General features: G+C 37.2%; 1 protein-coding gene across 1 annotated transcript in view; it reads left to right on the forward strand.

The window, feature by feature from the left end:
* GABRB3 (gamma-aminobutyric acid type A receptor subunit beta3) overlaps positions 1-26,967 on the forward strand; it is a 502,491-nt gene that overhangs the window by 447,908 nt on the left and 27,616 nt on the right. The window lies entirely within an intron of this gene.

Below are 26,967 nucleotides of genomic sequence, written 5' to 3' on the forward strand. Positions count from 1 at the left end.
CAATACTACCTAAAGGAATCTATATGTTTAATGCAATCCCAATGCAGATTCCAACAAAATTTTTTAAGGACATGGAAAAACTAATTACTAATTTCATATGGAAAGGAAAGAGACCTCAAATAAGCAGAGCATTTCTCAAGAAGAAAAACAAAGTGGGAGGTCTCACACTCCCAGATCTTAAGAACTACTATATAGCTACAGTAGTCAAAACAGCATGGTATTGGTACAATGATAGACAGATAGACTAACGGAACAGAATCAAAAGCTCAGACATAGACCCATCCATCTATGGGCAACTGATCTTTGACAAAGGCTGAAAGCCCATTAAATGGGGAAGAGACAGCCTCTTTAATAAATGGTACTTGAAAACTGGATATCCAGCTGTAGAAAAATGAAACAAGACCCATACCTCACCCATACACAAAAACAAACTCAAGCTGGATCAAATACTTAAATGTAAAATCCAAAACTATAAAATTCATCAAAGATAAAATAGGGGCAAATCTAGGAGCCCTAATTTGCAGCATAAATAGACTGTCAAGCATAACCCAGAATGTGCAGGTGACAGAAGAGAAGCTAGATGACTGGGACCTTCTAAAAATTAAATCCTTGTGCACATCGAAAGATTTCATCAAAAGGGTAAAAAGAGAACCTACAGATTGGGAGAAAATCTTTGCCTATGACATATCTGACAAAGGACTTATCTCCAAAATCTACAGAAAACTTCAACACCTCAACACCAAAAAGACAAATAACCTAATTCACAAATGGGTAAAAGACTTGAACAGACACTTCATGAAAGAAGATATACAAACAGCCAACAAACACCTGAGAAATTGCTCACGATCATTAATCATTAGAGAGATGCAAATCAAAACAACAATGAGATATCATCTCACCCCAGCAATAATAGCAAAGTTCGATAGATCAGATAGTAACAAATGCTGGTGGGGTTGTGGAGAGATTGGAACACTTGTGCACTGCTGGTGGAATTGTAAAATGGTACAACCATTGCTGCAAATGGTATGGTGTGTCCTTAAAACCTGAAAATAGAAGTACCATTTGACCTAGCAATTCCATTACTAGGATATATCCTACAGAGGTGAGAAATAGTGCACAAACAGACATATGTACACCTATGTTCATTGCAGCACAATTCACCACAGCAAAGAGATGGAAACAACCTAAATGCCCATCAATGGATGAGTGCATAACCAAATTATGGTATATCCACACAATGGAATTCTTTGCCACATTAAAAAAAAAAACAACGAGGGATACACGAATCATCTCTCAATGTGGATGAACCTGGAGGACATTATGCTGAATGAAATAAGTCAATTGCAGAAGGACAAGTACTGTATGATCCCATTACTATAAAAAGAGAAAAGGGTTTTCTTGGGAAAGGGAACTCACTTAGTAGGTTACCGGGATGGGGAGGGAAAGGGACATATTAATTTAAGGCTAATTGAGGCTTACATGCTGACATGGATGGCGGAGGGATATATGAGAAGGATATATGACCACCATGATAACATTGGGAAATGAGAAGACATTGAACTGTGCACCTAAGAGATAGACGACAGATGCTAAAACCAACCAATGTGTCCACAATACCACATTGCCATTAACACCAAACACTAGGCTATATAGATAAACACATAAACACTTGAGATGATCTGACAGGGGTCAGTGAATAGAGTTATACTCTAGACCAAGGATAGACTCGTCTGAGGCTAATCTTGTACAGACACCAGTGATACACAATACTTGCAGTCCTTACAGAAACAATAGAAGACAGACACAGAGTAATCCCTCACAGACATCCTGACACTATAGGAGAGAGATTCAATAGAGCTACTACCTCAGGACCATAGTACTGGGGGACACCAGAGTCAATTGCCACAACAAAATACATAAAAGTGTTGCTCCATATCCTACATTGGTGAGTAGCGACTGGGGTCTTAAAAGCTTTCAAACAGCCATGTAAGATGCAGCTAACGGTCTCCTAGCATCAGAAGTGAAAAAGAACGAAGGAAAAAAAAAAAAAAAAAAAACGGCATTTAGAAGCAATCATCCCTAGGACATGTTGGCCCTCCAGATCAGAAGAACTGGATGGTGCCCAGCTACCAATGCCAACTACTCAGGAAAGGATCAAATCTGGAGATCCTGGATAGAGTGGGAGGGAAAATATGGAACAAAATCCAAAAACTCAATAATGACCAGAATTACTGGTCAGAAGAAATCTGATGAGACTCCCAATACTATGGCCCTGAAATACATTCTGAGCCTGGAATAAAACTCACCCCCAGGGACAGGCTCTCAGCCCAATAGTTAGCAAGATGTACATGCAGACCACTCAACCCAGGATGCCACACCCACACACTCAATGGTAATACATCCCTTAGACCAATAGACCACGGTACACCAGAGGACCAATATTCAAACTGAGGAAATGCAGGACAAACAGAGTGCATAATTATGAGGGGCCCAGGGGGAGGGTTGCAGGGTAGGGAGGGAAAGAGACTGGGTTAAGTTTGGACATGGCGAATGGGGAATGAAACTAAATGTACATGGGACATTGAATGTAAAACAAGCTCTTAAAATAAAAATAAAAAGATAGGAAGAAAGAAAATACAAAATGAATGTCAGAAAAGACTCTGAAACTTGCTTTTGAATGAGGAGTAGCTAAAGCAAATGGAAGAAATGAGGAAGTAAAAGATCTAACATAAGATTTCAAAAGATACCTGGAAAAAAAAAAAAAAAAGTAAACTGTAATAAAATGTGCAAAGACCTAGAATTAGAAAACCAAATGAGAAGAAAAAGTTTGGCATTTCTCAAGTTAAAACAATGGGAAAAAAAAAAATCAAGCTTCAAGTTGTGATATTGAAGGAGTTGATGGGTAAAATATTGAATGATGCAGGAAGCATCAAAAAAGATGGAAAGAATAAATTCACTCATGGTACCAAACATACTTGGTCAATGCTCAACCATTTCAAGAGGTAGTGTAGGATCAAGAACTATTGTTATTAAGGAAGGATTCCAGGATGCACTGAAGACACTGGCAAACAACAAGGCTTCAGGAATTGAGGGAATGCCAATTAAGATGTTTCAACAATTGGATGCAATGCTGGAAAGTCAGTTGCCTGGATGGTTGAGTGGAAGAGATCCATAATTATGCCCATTCCAAAGAAAGGTGATCCAGAAGAATGTGGGAATTATCAAACAGTATCATTAATATTACATACAAATAACATTTTGCTGAAAATATTTCAAACACATTTGCAGCAGGACATATATAGGGAATTGCCAGAAATTCAGACAAGGACATTTAATGAGGCATATAATTGCTGATGGATCTTGGCAGAAGGCAGAGAATTCCAGATGTTTACCTTTGTTTTATTGACTATGCAAATGCATTCAACTGAGTGGATTTTAGCAAATTATGGATAACATTGTAAATAACATGAATTGCAGAACACTAATCATGCTCATGAGGAACCTGGATGTAGATGAAGAGGAAATTGTTTGAACAGAACAAGGAAATACTTCATGATTTAAAATCAGGAAAGGTGTGTGTCAGGGTTGTATACTTTCACCATAATTAATCAATCTGCATGCTGAGCATATACTGATAAGACAAAGTACGTGAAGAAGAACATAGCATCAAGACTGGAGAAAGATCATTAATGACCTTCAATATGTGGATGACACAACCATCTTGCTGAAAACAAAGAAGACTTGAAGCACTTACTGATGAAGATAAAAGACTATGACCTTCAGTATGGATTATGCCTCAACATAAACAAAACAAAAATCCTCACAAAAGGACCAATAAGTAAAATCATGATAAATGAAGAAAAGATTGAAATTTTCAAGGATTTCATTTTTGGATCCACAATCAACCCCCATGGAATTAGCAATCAAGATATCAAATGACATAATACATTGGAAAATCTACTGCAGAAGACTTTTTAAGGTGCAAAAGAGCAACAATATGACTTTGAAGACTAAGGTGTGCCTGACCCAAGCCATGGTATTTTCAAATGCCTTATATACATGCAAAAGCTAGACAATGAATAAGTAAGATCAAAGAAAAAATGATGCCCTTTAACTATGGTATTGATGAAGAATATTGACTATACCATGGACTGTGAGAACAATGAAGTCTGTCTTGGATGATGTGCGGCCACTGTGCTTCTTAGAAGTTAGGATAGTGAAACTTTATCTCCCATATTTTAGTCATGTTAACAGGAGGAACCAATTCCTGGAGAAGGACATCATACTTAGTAAAGTACAAGGTCAGCAAACAATGAGGGAGACCCCTAACAAGACAAAATGATATACTGGTTGCAATGATAGGCACAAATATAGCAATTATTATGATTATGATGCAGGACTGAGCATTGTTTTCTGCTGCTGTACATAGGGTTGCTCTATGAGTCAGAACTGACTCAATGTCACCTAATAGCAACTTTATGAATGGTAAAATTTTTAGAGCATAATATCCACTTTGTTCTTGATGTATCAGAACATAATGATTTTTGATTGAACAATCTTGCTGAAGTATTTATTACTTCTACAAATTTATCTCATAGTGTACTTTTAACTCTTCCCAAATAATACAAGCAACTGAGTGTACTTTCGGTGCTCTGGTTGTGTAGTGGTTAAGGCATTTGGCTGCTAACCAAAAGGTCAGTGGTTCAAATCCACCAGCTACTCCATGGAAGAAATATGAGGCAGTCTGTTTCTGTAAAGATTAACAGCCTTGGAAACCCAATAGAGGTCACAATGAACCAGAATCAACTTGAGGGCAGTGAGGTTTTTTTGGGGGTAAGGTAGGGTGGAGAGAGGTGTAAAGCCATACTTCTTTCTGACTTTATATGTTTCCAGAGTTTTCTCTGTCTTTTCCTTAATTTTGGTGGTGTTTTCCTTGATCTTTCTCTCAACCTGTTGAAGGAACCTAAATATAATTCTTTTGAATTCCTTATCAGGTATTTCCAATGCCACTGCTTCCTTGGGGAGGTTTTCTGGCTTTGTATTTTGGTCTCTTATTTGTACTACTTTATCTTGCTTTGTTGTGTGTACTATGATTGTCAGTTGTCTCTGAAACATTACGATGTCATTGTATTTATATTTAATTAGTGGTTGTATGTTGGTGTGATTTACCTAGGGTATTATTATTATTATTATTATTAATTTATTTTGTTTTGATACATCTGAGTGAGCAGGGCTAATGTGCTACTCTGCTCACCAGTTTGGCAGCACTTAGGCACTCACCATCTGTCTCCTGATGAGTGTGATTGATGATGATTGATGATGAGAATGTGGGCACAGATCTCTGTTAGCTGTTCATTGTGAGTAAAGATGAGTTGGGCTAGTATTGGCCACCATCTATTGTTGACCAGAGGGTGCAGAAGTAGATTTTGTTCCTTGCCCAGGGAGTAGAGCTGCAGGAGGTAAAAATGGGACAAAAAATACACCACCAAAAAAATAAAAACAAATAAACACAAACAACCTAAACAAAAAGCAACAACACTATGTGTTAGAATGTGTTCTCTAGAGAAACAAAACCAGTAAAGCTTATATATATAGAAAAAAAGAAATTTATCTTAGGAAAATGGCTTACACACTTATAGAAGCTGGCAAGTCCAAAGTTCTTAGATCAAACGTCAAGCTGGAGGCTTTTCCCAACTCACACAGCTGCAGGGGCTGAGGAACTCAAGGTTGGCAAGTAATATACTGGCTGTTGACTCCAAAGAATGATGAATCCAAGATCTTCTGGCCAAATAGTGCACTGTGCACTCATGGACAGTTGTAGGCAGCACAACACAATCCTGATCCACAGAAAAGTGTCTTTTTTCCCGGAATGTCCGTACTGGAAGCAGGCCACACCCCTATGGAAATTCCCTTTCAATGGAGTGGCTGCTCAGAACATATGCATCTGATCCCCTCATGGGAATAACCACATCACTACAGCTTAAAACACACGGAATTGTGGTTCAGCCAAGTTGACACACAGCTCCAACTATCACAATCCACCCCTTGTCAACTTGGCAGTTGCACACATCTTCTTAACACTATATTATTTCTAAATAAGGACAATTATAAAGTCATATTTGGACCTAACATGAAATGCTAAGATTCTAGAATCCTGACCATAGTAGGCCCCAAAGGAGGTGGCAGGGGAGAAAAGGAGGAAGGAGCTGGTATTTGTTGACCATGCATTTTCAGTGGGCTAATCTGCTGCAAAAGACCTCTTTAAAATGTAAGAAGCAAAGATGTCACTATGATAACTAAAGTGTTCCCCCACCTAAGCCTTGGTATTTTCAGTCCCCTCATTTACATGTGAGAGCTGGATGATGAATATTGAAGACTGAAAAAGAATTGATGCATTTGAATTATATTGGCAAAGAATACTGAAAATACTGTGGGCTGCCATAAGCATGAGCAAATTTGTCTTGGAAGAAGTACAGCCAGAATGTTCTTTATAAGTGAGAATGGCCAGACTTCCTCTCACATACTTTGGTCATGTTGTAAGAAGGGACCAGTCCCTAGAGATGGATATCATTCTTGGTGAAGTAGAAAGCCAGCACAAAAGGGCAAGACCATCAATGAGATGGGTTCAAGCATAGCAAGGATTGTGAGGATGGTGCAGGACCAGGCAGTGTTATGTTTTGTTGTACCTAGGGATGCTATGAGTGACAGCCAACTAGACAGCACCTGACAACAACAAGGTATTTTATTTTTTAATAACATTAATTAACTTACAGTTTGCATAGCATGGAATTCACTCACTTAAAACCTTCAATTCATAGGTTTCTAGCATACAAATTCATGAAGCATTACTAAAATCAACTTTAGAAGAATTTTACCATCCCAAAAGGAAATCCTTTATCCATTAACAGATACTCCCCTTGTGTTCTTAAGTTCCCTTTTTTAGCCCTGGCAGCCACTAATCTACTTTGTTTCCATAGATTTGCCTATTCTGGACATTTCTTTAAATGGGGTAATACAATATGTGGTCTTTGGTAACCAACTTCTTCCACTTAGTATATTATTTCAAGGTTCGTCCTCATTTTAGCATGTATTGGTACTTTTTTTTTTTTCCTTAAGATCCTAGGTAGGTGCTCTGATAGCATAGTGCCTAAGGCACTTGACTGCTAACCAGAAAGCTGGCAGTTCAAATCCACCAGCCACTACTCGGAGAAAAGGTTGGGCAATCTACTTCCGCAGTGATACTGCCTCGGAAACCCAAGGAGGGTTTGCTAGGTGTCGGGTCCAACTTGACGGCACATAACAACAACAACAACAGGCAACCAAACTCACAAATGTCTACCGTAACACATTTGTGTCCACTTAGGAAATTACAACCAAAGTATGCAATTCCTTCTAGTCTGTGTCTGTCTGTCCCTTTTCTCTCTCATACTCTTCTATTTTTATTGTGGTAATGCATATATACCATATATTTGTTATCTTAATTATTTTTAACTGTACAATTCTGTAGTATTAATTGCATTTATAGTGTGACAGCACTTATATTTTTTGTTGTCAAATAATATTACATTTTACGAATATATCATATTTTATTTATGAGCTCATGGTTCATGTTTTCACTTTTTGTTATTATGAATAATGTGGCTATGAATGTTCATGAACAAGTTTTTACATAGACATGTTCTCAGTATTGGTATACATGTAGGAGTGGAATTGCTGGGTCATATAGTAACCCTACATTTAACCTTTTGAGGAACTGCCAGGCTATCTAAAAAGTGATAGCACCATTTTCCATTCCCACCAGTAGAATATGAGGACATCAATTTCTCCACGTTCTTGCCAACATTTGTCACTGTCTGACTTTTTTATTATATCCATCCTAATGATGTGAAGTGATATTTTTTTGTGGTTTTGATTTGGATTTTCTTAATAACTAATAAGGCTAACTGTCTTTTCATGTGCTTATTATACATTTATCTGTCCTCTTTGTAGAAATATCTATTCAAATCCTTTGACCATTTTTAATTGAATTATTTATCTTTTGATTACTGAGATGGAGAAGTACTTTACATATTCTAGATACAGATGTAATCATAAGATATAAGCTTTACAAATATTTTTTCCTAAAGTGTTTATTGTCTTTTCACTTTCTTGATTTTTTTTAAAGAAAACACAATATTTTTCTTTTTAGTTTTGATGAGTACAATTTATATACTTTTTGGTAGTAGAATTCCTGCCTTGATTTTACACACTTGGAAATGGAAGGTCAAAGAGGTTATTCAGCTTCCCAAGGAGGTCTCACAAATAAGTGTTAAGAATGAACCTAGATCCTTCAAACACCACTGTCCAATGTCAGTGGTTCATCCTTACTGTGGAGGATCAGAAAGAGAATCATGGCTAGTTGAAACAATCCTTCAAATACTTTTGTAACTACATTCTATGCTCTCCTTCTGTCATTTGCATTTCTTATATGTCCTTTATTTCATAGACTTATTTTTAACAGATAATAATTAAGGTGGCTAAAAAGGAGAGTGAGATTAGTAACACTATTTTGTTTTTTAGGTTGTATTATAAAGTAAAATGGTAGTTTATAAATGAATCAGACAGCATAATAAAGGGACTCAAGGGCAGCACTCAGTGAAAGCTCACAACCTTCTTAGGTAATAATGTACAAGACCCTACAATTGAGGGGTGGGAGGCCATGTGCATGTACTAGCTTGGCTGCAGCTGCAAAAGTACCAGCTCATTACTTCCTGGATATGTGTGAATGGTCCTTCTCACTTCACAAGTGATAGGAGACTCTTTACAGAGCATGTTTACAGAGCAGAATTTGTTTTACATTCAACATTTTGTATACATTTGGTTTCATTCCCCAATTACCATCCCCAACCCTAACTCACTCTCCTCCTCACCCTTCCCAGTGACCTCCTCTACCCCGTGCCCTTCGTAGTTAGGCACTCCTGTCTGTCCAGCTTTTCATCTGTGTGAATGTTGCCCCTCTGGTGCCCCATGGCCTATTGCTCCAAGTGATGTATCTCTGTAGAGTAGGTGGGTACATCATCCTGGGTTGAGTGTTCTGCATGTAAGTTTTATTTACTGTTGGGATGAGAGCCAACTCTTGGGAGCGTGTGTCCCAGGCCCAAAGTGTATCCCAGGGTCATAGTCTTGGGAGTTCTACCAGACTCAATCCAACCAGTAATTCTGATCATTTTTGTGTTTTATAATTTTGTTCCACTTTTTTTCCTCCTATTCTATCCAGGATCTCCAGTTTTGATCCCTTCCCGAGGGATTGGCATTGGTAGCCGAGCACCATCTAGTTCTTCTGGTGTCAAGGTCCATCATGTCCTAGGGCTGATTGTTTCCAAATACCCTTGGTTTTCTTCACTCTTCTTCACTTCTGATGAAAGGAGACCATAAGCTACATCTTTGATGGCTGCTCAAAATCTTTTAAGACCCCAGTCACTACTCACCAAAGTGGATTGTGGAACAAGATTTTTATGTAATTTGTTTTGCCAATTGAGTCTAGTGTTCTCCAATACTATGGTCCTGAGTTGGCAGATTCAGTGGATCTCTCTCCCATGGTGTCTGCTTGTCTGTGAGGATTGCTCTATGTCTCTCTTCTGTTGCTTCTGTACTGATTGCAGGCATTTTGTATCACTAGTATCTGTGCAAGATTAGCCTCAGCTGAATCTGTCATTGGTCTAGAGTATATTCCTATTCACTGACCCCCATCTGATCTTCTCAATTATATATGTATTTATCTGCAACCTGATGTTTGGTGTTAATGGTAATGAGGTATTGTGTATATACTAGTATTAGCGTCTGTCATCTATATCTTATGTACACAATTTGGTGTCTTCCCTTTCCCCAATGTTATCATGCTGGTCACATACTCTTTCTGTACCATTCTTGCCCTTAGCCAATTCAGTATGTGGACCCAACTAATCACAAATTATCCTATTTCCTTCCCTGCCATCCCCAGTAACATACACAGTGAGTGCCCTTCCCTGACTTTTTATAGTAATGGGCTCATATAATATTTGTCCTTCTGTGATTGACTTATTTCACTCATACTAATGTCCTACAGGTTCATATACATTGTGAGATGATTTGCGTATTCTTCATTGTTCTTTACTGTAGCATAGTATTCCATTGTGTGAATGTACTATAGTTTGCTTATCCATTCATATCCTGATGGGCATTTAAGATGTTTCCATCTCTTTGCTATTGTGAATTGTTCTGCGTTGAACATGAGTGTGTGTATGTCTGTTCATGTCCTGTCTTTCACCTCTTTAGGATATATTCCTAGTAATGGAATTACTAGTTCAAATGGCATTTCTATTTTCAGTTTTTTAAGGAAACACCATACTGTTTGCCACAATGGTTGTACCATTTTACAATCCCACCAGTAGTGTATAGGAGTTCTAATCTCTCTGCAGCCTCACCAGTATTTATTATTTTCTGTCCTGTTGAACTTTGCTATTATTGCTGGGGTGAGATGATATCTCATTGTTGTTTTGATCTGCATCTCTCTAATGATCGTGAGCAATTCCTCATGTGTTTGTTTGCTACCAGCATATCGTGTTTAGTGAAATATCTGTTCATGTCCCTTGCCCATTTTTGAATTGGATCGTTTGTTTTTTTTTGGCATTGAGGTGTTGCAGTTTTTTATAGATTTTGGAGAGAAGTTCTTTATCTGATATATCATAGTCAAATATTTTCCCCCAGACTGTAGATTCTCTTTTTACCCTGTTGCTGAAGTCTTTCAATCGCATAAGAATTTAATTTTTAAAAGGTCCCAGTCACTTAGCTTCTCTTCCACCTCCTGTGCCTTCTGTGTTTTGCTTGATAGTCTATTTATGCTGTAAATTAAGGCCCCTAGATTTGCACTTATTTTATCTTTGATGAATTTTATAGTTTGGATTTTCCATTTAAGTCTTTGATCCAACTTGAATTGTTTTTGTGTATAGGGTGAGGTATGGATCTTATTTCATTTTTCAAGTGGATATCTAATTTTGCCAGCAGCATTTGTTAAAGAGACTATCTCTTCCCCATCTAGTGGGTTTTGGTCCTTTGTCAAAGATCAACTGTCCATAGATGGATGGGTCTATTTCTAGGTTTTCAATTCTGTTCCATTGGTGTATCTGTCTATCATTATACTAATACCACACTGTTTTGACTACTGTGGCTGTATAATAGGCTCTAAGATCTGGAAGTGTGAGACCTCCCACTTTGTTCTTTTTATTCAGTTGTTCTTGTTATGTGCTGTTGAGTCAGACCTAACTCATAGCTACCCCTCCTTGGGTTTTCAAGGTGATATCACTACAGAAGTAGATTGTCCAACCTTTCCTTCCAAGGAGTGACTGGTGAGTTTGAACTGACAGCCTTCTGGTTAGCAGTCAAGTGCCCTAGGCATTATTCTATCAGAGCTCCCTCTTCTTCAGTAGTGCTCTGCATATCCGAGGTCTCTTTCCTTTCCATATGAAGTTAGTAATTGTTTTTTCCATACCTTAAAAAATGTTGTTGGCATCTAGATTGAGATTGCATTAAATGTGTAGATTGCTTTGGGTAGTATTGACATTTTCACAATATCAGTCTTCCTATCCATGAACAAGACAGGTTCTTCCATTTATGTAGATCCCTTGTAGTTTCTTTTATTATGCTTTATAGTTTGTTTTGTCTAGGTCTTTTGTGTCTCTGGTAATATTTATTACAGATATTTTAGTTTTTTGGTAGCTATTGTAAATGGTATTGTTTCCCTTATTTGTTAGATGTAGAGGAATCCAACAGATTTTTCTATGCTGACTTTATATCCTGCCATGTTGCTGTACATCTCTATTAGTTTCAGTAGGTATTTTTTTTTTCTTTCTGAGTCTCTTGGGTTTTCTATGTATAGGGTCATTTCATCCATAAATAGAGGTATCTTTACTTCCTCTTTGCCAATTTGGATGCCTTTTCTTTCTTTTTCTTGCCTTATTGTTCCTTGCCTTATTGCCTTATTGTCCTTATTTTCTTGCCTCATTGTTTAGTTGCTCATTTTCTAATTGTTGGCTTTCAATACAAAGTTAGATAAAAGTAGTGATGCAGGGCATCCTTGTATGGTTCCCATTCCTAAGTGAAATGCTTTGAGTCTTTCTTCATTAACAGTAATGTGGGCTGTTGGCTTTTCATATATGCCCTTTGCTATGTTGAGGAAATTCCCTTCTATCCCTATTTTTCTGAGAGTTCTGAACAGAAACAGGTGTTAGATTTTATTAAATGCCTTTTCTACATTGATTGATATGATCATATGGTTCTTTTGTTTCATTTATGTGGTGAATTACATTGATTGTTTTTCTGATGTTGAACCATCCTTGCATACCAGGTATGCATCTCACCTGTTCAGGATGTATTATTATTTTTTTTTTTTTTTTATGTTTCTGGATTCTGTTGGCTAGAATTTTGTTGAAGATTTTAACATCTGTACTCATGAGGGATGTTTTTCTGTAGTTTTCCTTTTTAGTGGTGTCTTTCCATGGTTTTGGTATCAGGATTATGCTTGCTTCATAAAATGAGTTCGGAAGTATTACATCTTTTTCTATATTCTGGAATAGTTTGAGTAGCAAAGGTGTCAACTCTTCCCTGAATTTTTGATAAAATTCTCCAGTGAAGCCATCAGGGCCAGGATTTTTCTTATGGGAAGGTTTTTTATGATCTTTTCAGTTTCTTCCTTTGTTATGGGCTATTCAAGTATTTTGTCTCTGAGTGGGATAGTTTAGGTAGGTCTCGTGTTTCTAGAAACTTGTCTATCTGTTCTGGTTACCTAGTGCCACTCTGACAAGAATATACAAATGAGATGGCATGAACAAACAGGAGTTTATTCTCTTACAGTTCAGGAGGCTAGAGGTCTGAGTTTAAAGTGCTAGGCTCTAGGGACTGGGTGAAACACCTTTGACCTTGGGCTTCAGCTCTACCTCTTGCTCTTGGCCCATTGAAGCTAGAGGCATCTCTTCAATCAGGAAGTTACTAGCTGCTGAGGCTAACAAGTCTAAGGTTGACAAATAAAATGGCACAGTCCTGATGTTACCAAACCACATGGCAGGCCATTAACTCAAGTCCCTTGAAAGTCCCAGAGTCAGCAGAGCATGACAGGCTGCTGAACAACAACATGGCTATGTGCAGGTTTCAAGTGTGACATAAGCTAGAGACCATTCTCCAAGGCTTTTCCTCATATACGGGAAGCAGACCATATACCCAAGGAAGCCACTCAGCTACTCACAATAGATTCCTCCATGGAGTTGATTACCAGTCTCATCATGGGGAATACTACCACCAGCTGCCCAGCCACTCAATCAGGCCCAGCCAATTTGAAACAGAAACATAACCACCAGATCATCTCTTCCAGGTTCTCAAATCTGTTGGAGTACAGTTCTTCATAATATTCTGTCAGTATCTTTTTTTTTTAATTTTAGTTGGTTCTGTTGTGATGTCACCCTTTTGGCTATTATTCTTATTATTTGCATCATATCTTTCTTTTCTTTTTTAAGATTTGCCAATGGTTTATCAATTTTGTTGATGTTTTTGAATAACTACCTTCTTGTTTTGTTGATTTTCTCTATTGTGTTTTTGTTTTCTGTTTTATTTATTCCTGCTCTGCTCTTTATTATTTCCTTGCATCTGGTTACTGCAGGTTTCTTTTGTTGCTCTTTTTCTCATTGTTGGTGCTGTTGAGTTAGAGTGTTGATTTTGTTTCTTTCTTCTTTTTTGATGTGTGCATTTATTGTTATAAATTGACCTCTGAGTACTGCTTTTGCTGTGTCCCATAAGTTTTGGTAAGATGTGTCTTCATTCTCATTTGTTTCTAGGAATTTTTTTAAAAATTTATTTCACTCTTTATTTCTTCAATTACCCAGTAGTTTTTGAGCAGTGTAGTATTCAATTTTCATGTTTGATGTTTTATCCCTTGATCTTCCTACTATTAATTTCTAATTTTATAATATTGTCATCGGAGAAGATGGTTTACAGTATTTCAATGTTTTGAATTTATTGAGGCTTGCTTTATGTCTTAACGTATCTATTCTGGAGAATGATCCATGTGCACTGGAGAACAATGTGAATTGTGTTTTTGTTGGGTGGAGTGTTCTGTATATATCTATGAGGTTGAGTTGGGTGATTGTGCTGTTGAGTTATTCTGTATCTTTGTTGAGTTTTTTTCTAGTTGATCTATCCCTCCTTGAAAGTGGTGTGTTAAAGTCTCCTACTACTATTGTAGAGTTGTCTCTTTTTTCTTCCAGTTCAGTTAATATTTGCTTCATATATTTTGGAGCACTTTCATTGGGTGCATAGATATTTATTATGGTAACATCTTCTTGGTCAATTGATCTTTTCAGCATCATATAGTGCCATTCTTTACCCCCTTTGCTGTTTTTCACCGTAAAGTCTATTTTATCAGAAATTAATATTGCTAGTCCTGCTCTTTTTTGGTTGCTGTTGGCTTGATATATAATGTTTTCCACCCCTTAACTTTCAATTATTATTATTTTTTAAATCTTTGTGTCTAAGGTGGGTCTCTTTTAGACAGCATATTGATGGGTCTTCTTTTCCTACCCAATCTGCTACTCTGTTTCTCTTGACTGATGCATTTAGCCCATTCACATTGAGTGTAATTAATCATATGTATGAATTGAATATTGCCATTCTATTGCATTTTTTTGTCATGTTGTTGGAGTTTCCTTGGTCCATATAATTTTCTGTGCTGAGTTCATTTTTATTATCAAGTGTTTCCTCTCTTTTCTTCTTTATTGTTGGTTCTATGCTTACTAAGCTCATATGCTTTCCTTCTTTCTGGGTTTGCTTAGTGAGAATGTTAATTTTCTCTGTGATTACCTTGTAGTGAATTCTTGTCTCTATATTTTTGGAACAGTCTGTTCTATGAGCAAATTGTCCTGTTTCCTCTCCATTTGGAAGTTTTATTCCCTCTATTTGGTTAGTTTCTGTTGTTGTGCGCAGATTGTCTTCCTTAGTTTTTAATGTGCAATATTTCATGGGCTTCTTTTGAGCATCTATTTCTGATTTGGTTTTAGTGATGTCACTTTTCCTGATTTTGTTGTTGTCTGTTATGGGTTCTCTATTGGAAGGACTTCCTTAAGCATTTCTTGTAAGATTGGTCTAGTTTTCACAAAATCCCTTAATTTTTGTTTGTCTGATCATGTCTTGATTTCACCTTCATATTTGATGGACAATTTGGCTGGATGTAGGATTCTTGGTTGGAAATTCTTTTCATTCAGTGTTTTATATATGCCATCCCATTGCCTTCTTGCCTGGATGGTTTCTGCTGAGTAACCAGAACTCAGCCTAAGTGCTTGTCCATTGTAGGTGATATTTCTTTTTCCTGGGCTGTTTGCAAGATTCTTTCTTAGTCTGGTTTTGAAGAGTTTGATTATGATATGTCTTGGTGACTTTCTATTGGTATCTATCCTGTATAGGCTTCATTGGATTCTTGGAAAGATATCTTTTCTTCCTTCATGATAGGGTGAAAATTGTTTGTTACCAAGTCTTCCACAATTTTCTGGGTTTTTTTTTTTTTTTTTTTTCTTCTTCTTCTTGTTCTAGTATTCCAGTGAGGTACATGTTTCTTTTCATGTCATGCCACATAATTCTTAGGTTCTCTTCATTTCTTTTAAATCTTTATTCTGAATTTTCTTCATATAGGCTGGTGTCCAGGGATTTATGTTCTAATTGGGAAATGTGTTCTTGAGCCAATTTTAGCCTATTCTTCTGTGCTTCCACTGTGTTGTCTAATTCTGTAATTTTAGTATTTATCTTCTGGATTTCTAACTGCTGTTTTTGTATGAGTTCTGATTTTGTATTTATCTTGTTATTTTATTCTTGAATGGTTTTCCTGAGTTTTTCCAGGGTACTGTCTGTGTGCTCCTTGGTTCTGTTTGAGGTTTCCTTAAGCTCTTGTAGAGTTCTATCAAGATATCCTCTAAATTTCTTCTCAGATAATTCTATTGCCTCATCTTCCTCCATGTTTAATGAGATTTTTATTTTGGGATTTTATTTCTATTGTCTTACCCTGTTTTTGTTGTTTCTGTTGTTGTTGTTTGATTTGAGGTTGCCTGTTGTTTCCTAGACATTTTGAAGTTGTCTTTAACTGTTAGTTATGTATTGATTTGTTTTGCCTTGATTTTATGCTTAAATATTTTTGCAAAGGTGGAGCTGGTTTTTTTTTTTTGGTTATTAATTCAGGTGTGCTGGGTTACTCTGCAGTTTTCTTTGTGTTGATGGAATCACTGTGGAGAATGTGGATGCAGCCCTCTGTTCATTGTATAGGGGATTTAGAGTTGAAATGAGCAGATGTCGTGGTGGCTTAATGTGGTTCTTCTATTGGGTGAAGCAAGGGAGAAGGGGGAAAAGGAGGAAGAAAAGAAAAAGAAACAAAACAAAACAAAACAAAAAAAGATGCCAGTAGTATGTTCTCATTTTCTGTGTTTCTGTGGTTACTGCTGGCACCAGGGTTTTGCTTTGAGTCTCCTTGGGTTGGCTGCCAATGACAATGTTTTATTGTCACTCACAGACCCACAGTTCAAAATTGGCAAAGACCTCAATGGTTAGGGCACCACTACATTCCACTTATGTTGAATAGCCACAAAACCCCTATACTCTGGACCCCTCTGTGCTATAAAGCTGTCCTGGAAGAGCTGGATCCCAGCCTTGTTCTGTGAGCTCATCACTAGGCCCACCTACCTGCAGCATGTTTCTTGCCTTCTCTCTGTCTGCTCCCAACTCAGCAGCACATGAGCCAGAGGGGTTTCTGCTCTGTTACTCAGAAATGTTGTCCACTTACTCAACTCAGTTCTCAAGGTTACCATCAGAAGCTGCTGTTGTGAGTAATCCAAGTCCCTGAAGGTAGAGAGTTGGTTCCCAGTTGTCCCTGCTTTCTTATTTCCTTCACAGTTTACTCCAGTCTTGTTCAGAGATTTTTCCATTTCTCTGTCTCTCCATCTCACATGTTATTGGGCATGTTTGTTTGTTTTTATTTTTCCCAGTTGTTTACCCTTCTCCTTTTTCTTCTTCTCCTTCTCCTCCTTCTTCTTTTTTCTCCTTCTTTGCTATATGTGGCCTTCTCTAACTTAATGAACTGTTGACAGCCCCACAATCCCAGCTTCAAACTGCTGCACCTAGTTTTTCAGGCATTAAGATGCTAGAAGGAACAAATGTGTGGGCTACAAGTATGCATCCATCTTCCAAAACCCAATGCCTACGTATTTTATTGATTTGAAGTGATATTTTACTTTTAACAAATAGAATGTATTTACTATGTGAATGTGTAAAAATGGTATATTTCCATAATTGTAAACTCATTGTTAAATGATAATCTTGGTGAATTCTCAGACATTAAGACATATTTTAAATTTAATGGTATTCCTTTCCTTAGAATTGCTAATGATCTTCCAAATGTTTGACTATGTGGTTATGTCACTGGCATCTCACATTACAGAGAACAATCTCCACAGCATTGTGTCAATCATGCTTCATTTCACAGGTACCAAGACTTGCTTTTGTTAGGAATAGTTTTTCTGAAGATAGACTTGAGAAAATGTTAAGTAAGTTCACTTGGAGGATGCAAAATTGGAGATTATAGTAGATTGTATTATCATTCAAAATATTGGTTTTCCTCCCTTAAGCATCTCCTTTCCAATGACATGAGGGCTGACAATAAGACCTGCTCTTACTCATTGCTATTGAGTCAGATCCGACTCATAGTGACCCCCTCCTTTGATTTCTGAGGCAGTATCACTATGAAAGTAAATAGCAAATGAAATCAGAAGGGAAGTATGTGTGACATTTCCATGGGCCAGCAAGTATTCACCTACTACATTATCAATCTTCCACATGTCCAACAGTGCCACAATAGAAGAACCTAAGTAGATACTGCAGCATCAGTCAAACTATCTTGCTCAATACAGAGACTACTGCAAGTATAGTGGAGGTAGAGAGACATATGTAAAGCAAGGAGAAGCAAATGATAAGTGATATGAAATGCATTTATTACTGGCATTTGCCATGGAATTACTAACTAAGATCCAATAAAGATATTGAATATTTTGTTATTAAACTCACTCAAGAACATATAAAGAAACCAGAACCACATAAGTAAACCAAATATTCCTATTTTTGTTTATCTTACATAGAGAAGTATTTATAAATAAATTATTATATTTTACCACCATTCAGCTATCAATTTGTTATATTGTGGTAGCTATTGTGGTGGCTTGCATGTTGCTGTGATGCTGGAAGCTGTGCCACTGGTATTTCAAATATGAACCAGATCATCCATGTTGGCCAGGTTTCAGTGGAACTTCCAGACCAAGACAGACTAGGAAGGAAGTCCTGACAATTTACTTCTGAAAAAATTCACCAGTGAAAACCATATGCAAAGCAGTGGAACATTGTCTAATACAGTTCCACAAGATGAGCCACTGAGGTTGGAAGGTATTCAGAGTATGACTGGGGAATAGCTGCCTCTTCAAAGTATAGTATACCTTATTGATTGTGGATGGAGTAAAGCTGTTTTGACCTTCATTTGCTAATGTGCCATGACTCAGTATGAAAAGAAATGGCTGCAGACATCCATTAATAATTGGAATGTAGAATGTACAAAGTATGAATCTAGGAGAGTTGGAATGTCTAAGTAATGAAGTGGAACACAGAGGGATCAAGATCCTAGGCATTATTGTTGTTAGATGCCATTGAGTCAGCTCTAACTCATAGTGACCCTATGTACAACAGAATGAAACACTACCAGGTCCTGTGAGAGTCTCACAATCCTTGCGATACCTAAGCCCATCATTGCAGGACCGTGTCAATCCATCTCATCAAGGGCTTTCCCATTTTTTGGTACCTTCCACTTTACCAAGTTTGATTCTATGAGTAGAATCCTAGGCATTAGTGTGTTAAAATCATCTGGTGTTGGCCATCTTGAATTGAACAAATGTATGGTCTACTATGTGGGGAATGACAAATTAAAGAAGAATGACATCACATACATTACTGAAAAGCACATTTTGAGATCTATCCTGAAGTACAATGATGTCAGTGATAAGAAAATAGCCATAAGCCTACAAGGAAGACCAGTAAATATTACTATTCACAATATTACTATTATTATTACTAATACACCTACATGTTGTTGTTGTTAGGTGCCAGTAATTCAGCTCTGATTCATAGTGACCCTATGTACAACAGAATGAAACAATGCCTAATCTTGTGCCATCCTCACAATTTTTGCTATATTTGAGGCCATCGTTTCAGCCATTGTATCAATATGTCTCATTGAGGATAATTCCCTTTTTCACTGACCTTTTGACAACATGATCAAAGTAAGTGAGATGAAATCTGGCCATTCTTATTTCTAAGGGGCATTCCAGCTATACATCTTCCAGGAGAAATTTGTTCATTATTCTAACAGTCGATGGCATTTTCAGGATTCTATACCACAATTCAAATGCATGAATTCTTCTTCAATCATCTTCCTTATATACTGTCTGGCTATAACATGCTTGTGAGGCTACTGAAAATACCAAGGCTTGTGTTAGGCACACCTTAATTTTCAAAGTGACATCTTTGCTCTTTAACACTTTAAAGAGATCTTTAATCTTCTCATAACAACCATTAATTGCCAAAAAATGAAGAAATTGAAGAATTTTATTAAATTCTGCAATCTGAAGTTGACCAAACATGTACTCAAGATGCATTGATACTTACTGTCAATTGAAATGCAAAAGTTGGAAACATAAAAGAGAAATCAATAGTTGGAAAACATGGCCTTGGTGATATAAACAATGCCAAAGATTACATGATAGAAGTTTGCATGAGAAATGCCTTATTCATTGTAAAACTTTTTTCAGTGACATATACAGCTAGTATACATGTGGACTTTATAAGATAGAACATATGGGAATCAAATCAACTACATCTGTGGAAAGAGATGCAATGAAAAAATCAATATCATCAGTCAGAACAAGGCTAGGTCCGACTAGAGAACAGGCCATCAATTGCTCATGTTCAAGTTCAACTTGAAACTGAAGAAAATTCAAATATATCAATGAGAAGCAAATTATAACCTTGATTACATTTTACCTGAATTTAGAGACCATTTAAAGAAAAGATTTGACCCATTGAACATCTGTGACTGAAGACCACACAAGTTGTGGGATAATATCAAGGACATCTTATATAAAGAAAGCAAACACTCATTTAAAAGACAGAAGAAAGAAAAGGCCAAAAGGGATATCTGAAGAGCCTCTGAAACTTGCTCTTGAACCTAGAGTCACTAAAGAAAATGGAAGAAATAATAAAGTAAAAGAACTGAACAGAAGATTCTAAAGGACATCTCAAAAAGTTTTAGTAAAGTATTATGACAAAATATTCAAAGACCTGGAGCTAGAAAACCAAAAGAGAATAACACTCTTGGTATTTCACAAGGTGAAAGAACTGAAGAAAAAATTCAAACTCGAGCTGCAATATTGAGGATTCTATGGGAAAAAGTAAGATAATAATAAAAAAAAAGAAAGAAAGAAAATAAAGAGCTATGGTGGTATAGTGCTTAAAACATTAGGCTGCTAACCCAAAGCTGGTGGTTCAAACCCACCAGCCACTCTATGGAAGAAAGATGAGGCATTCTGCTTCCATAAAGATTTACAGCCTTACATACTCAATGGTGGTTGCTGTGGGTGAGAATTGGCTTGATAGCAGTGAGTTAGTGTGTTTTTGTTTGTTTGTTTGGTTTGAAGGTAAAATACTGAAGGAAGTAGGAAATATCAAAAGAAAATGGGAAGAGTACAGTTATTACACAAAAAAAGAATTGGTCAATGTTTAGCCATTTCAGGAGTTAGCATATGATCAAAAACAGATACTATTGGAGGATATTCTGGTTACTTAGTGCCGGTCTGACAAGAATATACCATAAATGGGATGGCTTTAACAAACAGGAGTTTATTGTCTTATTGTTGGAGGCTTTAAGTCTGAGTTCAAAGTGCCAGGCTCTAGGAGCAGGAAGAAAGCCCCTCAACCTTGGTCTTCAGCTCTGGCTCTTGCTCCCAGCCCACTGTAGCTGGATGCTTTTGTTCATTTAGACAGCCACTGACTACTGAGGCTGACAAACTCAAGGTCAACAGGTGCAAAGACATAATCCCAATGTTACCAAACAACACAGCAGGCCACTAATTCCAGTCCAGAAGTCCCATGATCATTAGGGCATGGCAGGCTGCTGAACAACAACTTGGCTACATGTAAGGTTCAAGTGTGGCAAAAAACTGGAAACCTTCCTCAAAGCTGCTTCTAATATACTAGAAGCAGACCACATCCTTAAAGCAGCTACTTAGCTGCTCCAGTAGATTTCACCATGAAATTGATTGCCAATCTCACCAGGGGGAATAACTACATCCAACTGCCCAGCCACTAAACCAGGCCTAGCCTGGTTTTAACTACAAGAAAGGAGTAAGGCCAAGCTGTACTGAAGGGAGTGGTGAAAAACAAAGCTCTAGGAATTGATGAAACACCAATTGAGACGTTTAAAAAAAAAAAAAAATGGACATAATGCTGGAACCACTCACTTATTTATGCTAAGAAATTTGGAAGACAGCTACCTGGTCAACTGACTAGAATAGTTCCATTTTTTTTTTCCCCTCTTTTTTTTTTTTTATTGTGATTTGGGTGAAAATTTACAGAGCAAATTCACTTTCCATACAGCAGTTCACATACACTTCGTCTCATGACATTGACCACAATTTACCACAATGCAATACCTCCCCTCCCACTTCCTCCCAATAGTTACCTCTTCCCTGTGTCTATCCCTCCATGCACTCCTGCCCCCTGAGCTGTCTCCCTGTGCATAAGCGGCCCTTCTTTCTCCCGTGATTATTCTCTCCAAGGAGTGTATCTACCTCAGGTAAATGTTCAATTCATATGCATGTCATTTGTTTGGCTGGAAGCCACAGGTGTGGGTTCAATTCCAGACCTAAAGAACAGCTAGGGGTCATAGTCTCAGTGGTTCCACCCAGCTCTATTGGACCAGCAAACCTTGCCTCCCCGCCCCCCCCCTGCTTTTTTCTAAGAAGAGATCCATTTTAGTGCACATTCCAAAGAAAGGTAAACCAACAGAATGAATGAATTATTGAATAATATTATTAATATCACACATAAGTAAAATTTTGCTGAAGATAATTCAAAGCAGTTGCACCATACACTAATAGAGAACTGCTAGATATTCGAGGAGGATTCAAAAGAGGACTTGCAACAAGAGCTATCATTGCTGATGTCAGATGAACCTTGGCTGCAAGCAGAGCATACAAAATATACTTACCCTTGTTTTATCAATTATGCAAAAGCCTTTGACTGTGTGGATCATAACAAATTATGGATAACATTGTGAAGAATGGGAATTCCAGAATACTTAATTGTACTCATATGTAGTTGTACATAGACAAAGAAGCAGTCATTCAAACAGAACAAGGGGATACTGTGTGGTTTAAAATCAGGAAAGATATACATCAGAGTTGTATCCTTTCACCTGATAGACTCAATCTGTGTACTAAGCAAATGATCTGAGAAGTTGGGCTATATGAATAAGAACATGGCACCAGGATTAGAGGAAGACTCATAACATCATATACTATGCAGATGACACAACTTTGCTCACTCAAAGCAGAGAATTTGAAGCACTTGATGAAAATCAAAGAATACAGCCTTCAGTGTGGATTACACACCTCAACATGAAGAAAAGAAAAATTTTCATATCTGGATGAATAGGCAACCATGATAAACAGAAAAATCTGAAGTTATCAAGGATTTCATTTTACTTGGAACCACAATCAACAGGTATGGAAACAGCAGCCAAAGAATCAAATGATGTAACACATTGGGAAAATCTGCTGCAAGAGACCTCTTTAAAGCATTAAAAACAAAGATGTCACTTTGAGGACTAAGATGCATCTGTCCAAGCCATGGTATTTTAAATCACCTCATATGTATGCAAAACCTGGATAGTTAATAGGGAAACCTGAAGAATTGATACATTTGAATTATTGTATTGGATTTGAATGATATATATCTATATAATATATTCAATATGCATTTGAATTATATATATATATATATATATATATATATATATATGTATATGTATTCAATATACCATGAACTTTGAGAAAAATTAACAAAGCTGTCTTGGAAGAAGTACAGCCAGAATGCTCCTTGGAAGCAAGGATCACAAGACCTTGCCTCAAATACTTTGGCCATGTCCTTGGAGAAGGACATCATGCTTGGCAATGTACAGGGTCAGCAAAAGAGAGGAAAACCCTCAATGACACAGACAGCACAGTGGCTTAAGTACTTAAATTAACTTAAACTCAAACATAGCAACAATTGTGAGGATGGTGTGGGACTGGGCAGTGTTTTCTTCTGTTGTATATAGGGTCTCTCTGAGTCAAAATTCATTTGATGGCACACAAAAACAAATGATGGTTTAGACATTTATTTAGACATTGAAATTTATAAAAAAAAATCTCTTACACCACAAACCCTGCTTTGGGCACTGAAAAACTGATCAAGGAAACTCACACATTTGTAAATATAATAATTACACTTAAAAAGGGAAAGAAAAATTCAAAAAGAGGATCACTTACATTTGCAGAAAAGAAGAAATGATTCATAGGATAAGTGGTATTTCATCAAAACCTTGGAGGGAAGAACTTTTTTTAAGAAGGGAACAGTAGCTTCCAAGCAGCAGTGGTCGGAATTAAAAACAACTAGCCTGGGACAGTGAGAATCCTATTTGTATAGAAGATATTGTGATTACTACAGATTTGTGATGTGAAATTAAATTGTAAAACTATGGACACCTCCTTTGACTTTGAAGGGTAGCTACAAGCCATAGGAGACTTGAATGTAGGATGGCAGTGGGCGTCAAAGCTGTGCATAAGAGAGGCGTGGACCATAAGAAAGCCAGGATCTAGAGAATTCATGGGACGAGGCTCTCACCCAGCTCTGTGTTGCCTTATGTCTGCAATCCACACACACTGACGTGACATGAAGCACAGAGTTGCCTCAGCTCCAAGCAAAAGGAAGCTTTATTCCATTAATTATGTTCAGAAAATTGATTAGCTACTTAAGAACAAAAATCAGTGTACATATTCACTCATGTCAAACACTGAAATAATTTCTTTAAAATAGGTTTGTGGGTAGGGCTATGTTGTGAACTTTTCTAAGGCTTAAAATAATTTTAAAAGTTAATTAAAATAAATGAATAGATTGAAATACACAGAAAAATTTAAGTATCTACATGTGTCCAATTCAAATCCATTAAATGTTTAAAACAAAAAACTAGGGAAATACTTACAGAGAACATGAAGAAGGTTTGGCAGATAAAGTACTTAAATTAGTAGGTATGAGCAATCAAGGAAATGAGAAAAAATGAGTAAATAACATAATCAGATAATTTATAACATTAAAAACAGAGGGAAAGGGAAAGCAAAAATATAGGAAACAATTAAGAAATTTATTGGAAGGACAAATATTTCTTAAGGGAATTGTTGTTGTTGTTGTTGTTGTTATGTGTCATTGAATCAGACCTGACTCATAGAGACCCTCCTTGGGTTTCTGAGGCAGTATCACTACAGAAGTAGATTGCCCCATCTTCCTCCTGAGGAGTGGCTGGTGGGTTTGAACCGCCAGCCTTCTGGTTAGCAGTCAAGTGCCTTAGACGCTACGGTGCCAGAGGTCCCCTTAAGGGAATTAGTAAAAGCTATTTTAAATAAATATTATGTAATATTATAAAATCTGTAGGTGAATGTGACACTTCTATAAAATGCAGATAGTGAAAGTACATTGGTATGATTGTTTTAAAAAGTAATTTGACATTATGAATCAAAGCTCTTAAACATTGGTCTAGAAGTTCCTCTGTTGGATAGCCATTCTAAGTCAAATATATCAAAAGGGCTCTACTCAAAGGTATTCTTAATATTATTTATACTTTTGAAAAGTGGAAATGATCTAAATCTACACACTCAACTTGCCGTTTCTCAAGCTGAAAGAACTGAAGAAAAATTCAAGCCTTGAGTTGCAATATTGAACGATTCTCTGGGCAAAATATTGTATGGTGCAGGTAACATCAAAAGTAGATGGATTGAATACACAGAGTCACTGTACCAAAAAGAATTTGTCAATGTTCAACTAGTTCAGGGTGTTGAATATGATCAAGAACCAACAGAAAGAAGAGGTCCAAACTGCACTGAAGGAATTGACAAAAATAAGGCTCCAGGAATTATGGTATTGGCAAAGAATATTGAAAATACCATGGACTGTCACAGGAATGAACCAATCTGTCATGGAGGAATTGCAGTTAGAATACTTCTTGGAAGCGAGACTGGCCAGACTTTGTCTTACTTACTTTGGTCACATTGTTAGAAGGGACCATTACCTAAAGAAAGATAACATGCTTGGTAAAGTAGAGGGTCAGTGAGAAAAGAAAAAAACCCTAACAAGATGGACTGACAGAGTAGCTGCAAGAATGGGCTAAAGTATAGCAAGGATTGTGAAGATGCAATAGGACCAGGTATTGTTTCATTATGTTGTACATAGGGTTGCTTTAAACTGTAGAGTACAAGTTATGTATTTGGTGGAAAACTTGGAAGAATTTGAAATTGTGTTTGCAAAGAATTTGTAATAACTCTGAAAATGTTTATTCTCTGATGACAGTATGATGTATATAGTTGATCAGAGTCATGCTGGAAGTAGAAGGAGACCAGGAAAGGCAAGATTTCCTGGAGCCTAAGATATAGGAATCTCAAGGAAGAGAAAACTACCTCCAGCAAAAGTGGAGGAGTCAAGGAAATTGATGACTAAAACTAAAAAAAAAAAAAAAACCCACTACCCTCGAGTCAATTCCAACTCATAGGACAACCATTGCATTTCCAAGGTGATAAACATTTATGAAGTAGATTTCCCTATCTTCCTTCTGCATAGCAGTTAGTGTGTTTGAACCATCAACCTTCAGATTAGCAATCAAATACCTTAAGCACTGTACCACCAGAGCTCCTTTGGAAATGATAAAAGAGTTGATAAATAGAGGTCACTCTTGCCTTGTTCCAAGCAAAACTAAAGAAAACAAAACAGACGAGACAACTATAAAACAAAATGTGGCAAACTAAATGGGCTTTTTTCTCAATCTGTAATGTGATGGTTGTGGTGGTGGTGGTCATGGTGGTGGTGGTCATGGTGGTGGTGGATTCCAAGGGGTGCTGAGTGGAGTGTCCACAGCAAAGTAGTATTGTTGTTATTAGCTGGTTTCAAGTCAATTCTGACTCACAATGACCCTAAGTACAACAGAACAAAACACTATCTGGTCCTGCACCATTCTTATAATCATTGCTATGTTTGAGCTTATTGTTGTAGGCACTATGTGCATATACCTTGTTGAAGATCTTCCTCTTTTTCACTGACCCTCTGCTATACAAAGCATGATGTCCATCTCTGGAGACTGGTCCCACCTGGTAACATGTCCTAAGTACTTGAGACAAATTTTTCTAGGAAAGAATTAGCAACAGGCTCCCACAAACATTCAGTGCATTCAAGGTGAGGGAGTAGCCACCTTTTTTGGTCACACCTGGTTTCCTGGGATGAGAAGTATGCCACACTGCACTATGGTCCTGCATTAGTGCTGTGTCTTGTGTATAAGAATCAGTCAGATGTGTCTATAGGCTCCCTTCAAGTCTTTTTTTTTTTTTTTGTAGTCAGAGACAGCATCTCAAAGTAAACCATGGCTTCTGTCTTGAACTGGTTGTCTGCTTCTCCATTTTGCAACTGGCCCCTGAGCTATACCACTCAAAACCAAAAAAAAAAAAAAAAAAATCTGCTTCCATCAAGTCAGATATGACTCATAGCAACACCTCCTTGGGTTTCCAAGGTGGTTTCACTACAGAAGTAGAT

The sequence above is a fragment of the Orycteropus afer genome, unplaced genomic scaffold, assembly GCF_000298275.1.
Source record: "Orycteropus afer afer isolate SDZICR_OR568_19922 unplaced genomic scaffold, OryAfe1.0 scaffold00146, whole genome shotgun sequence".
In the NCBI taxonomy this organism is placed as follows: Eukaryota; Metazoa; Chordata; class Mammalia; order Tubulidentata; family Orycteropodidae; genus Orycteropus; species Orycteropus afer.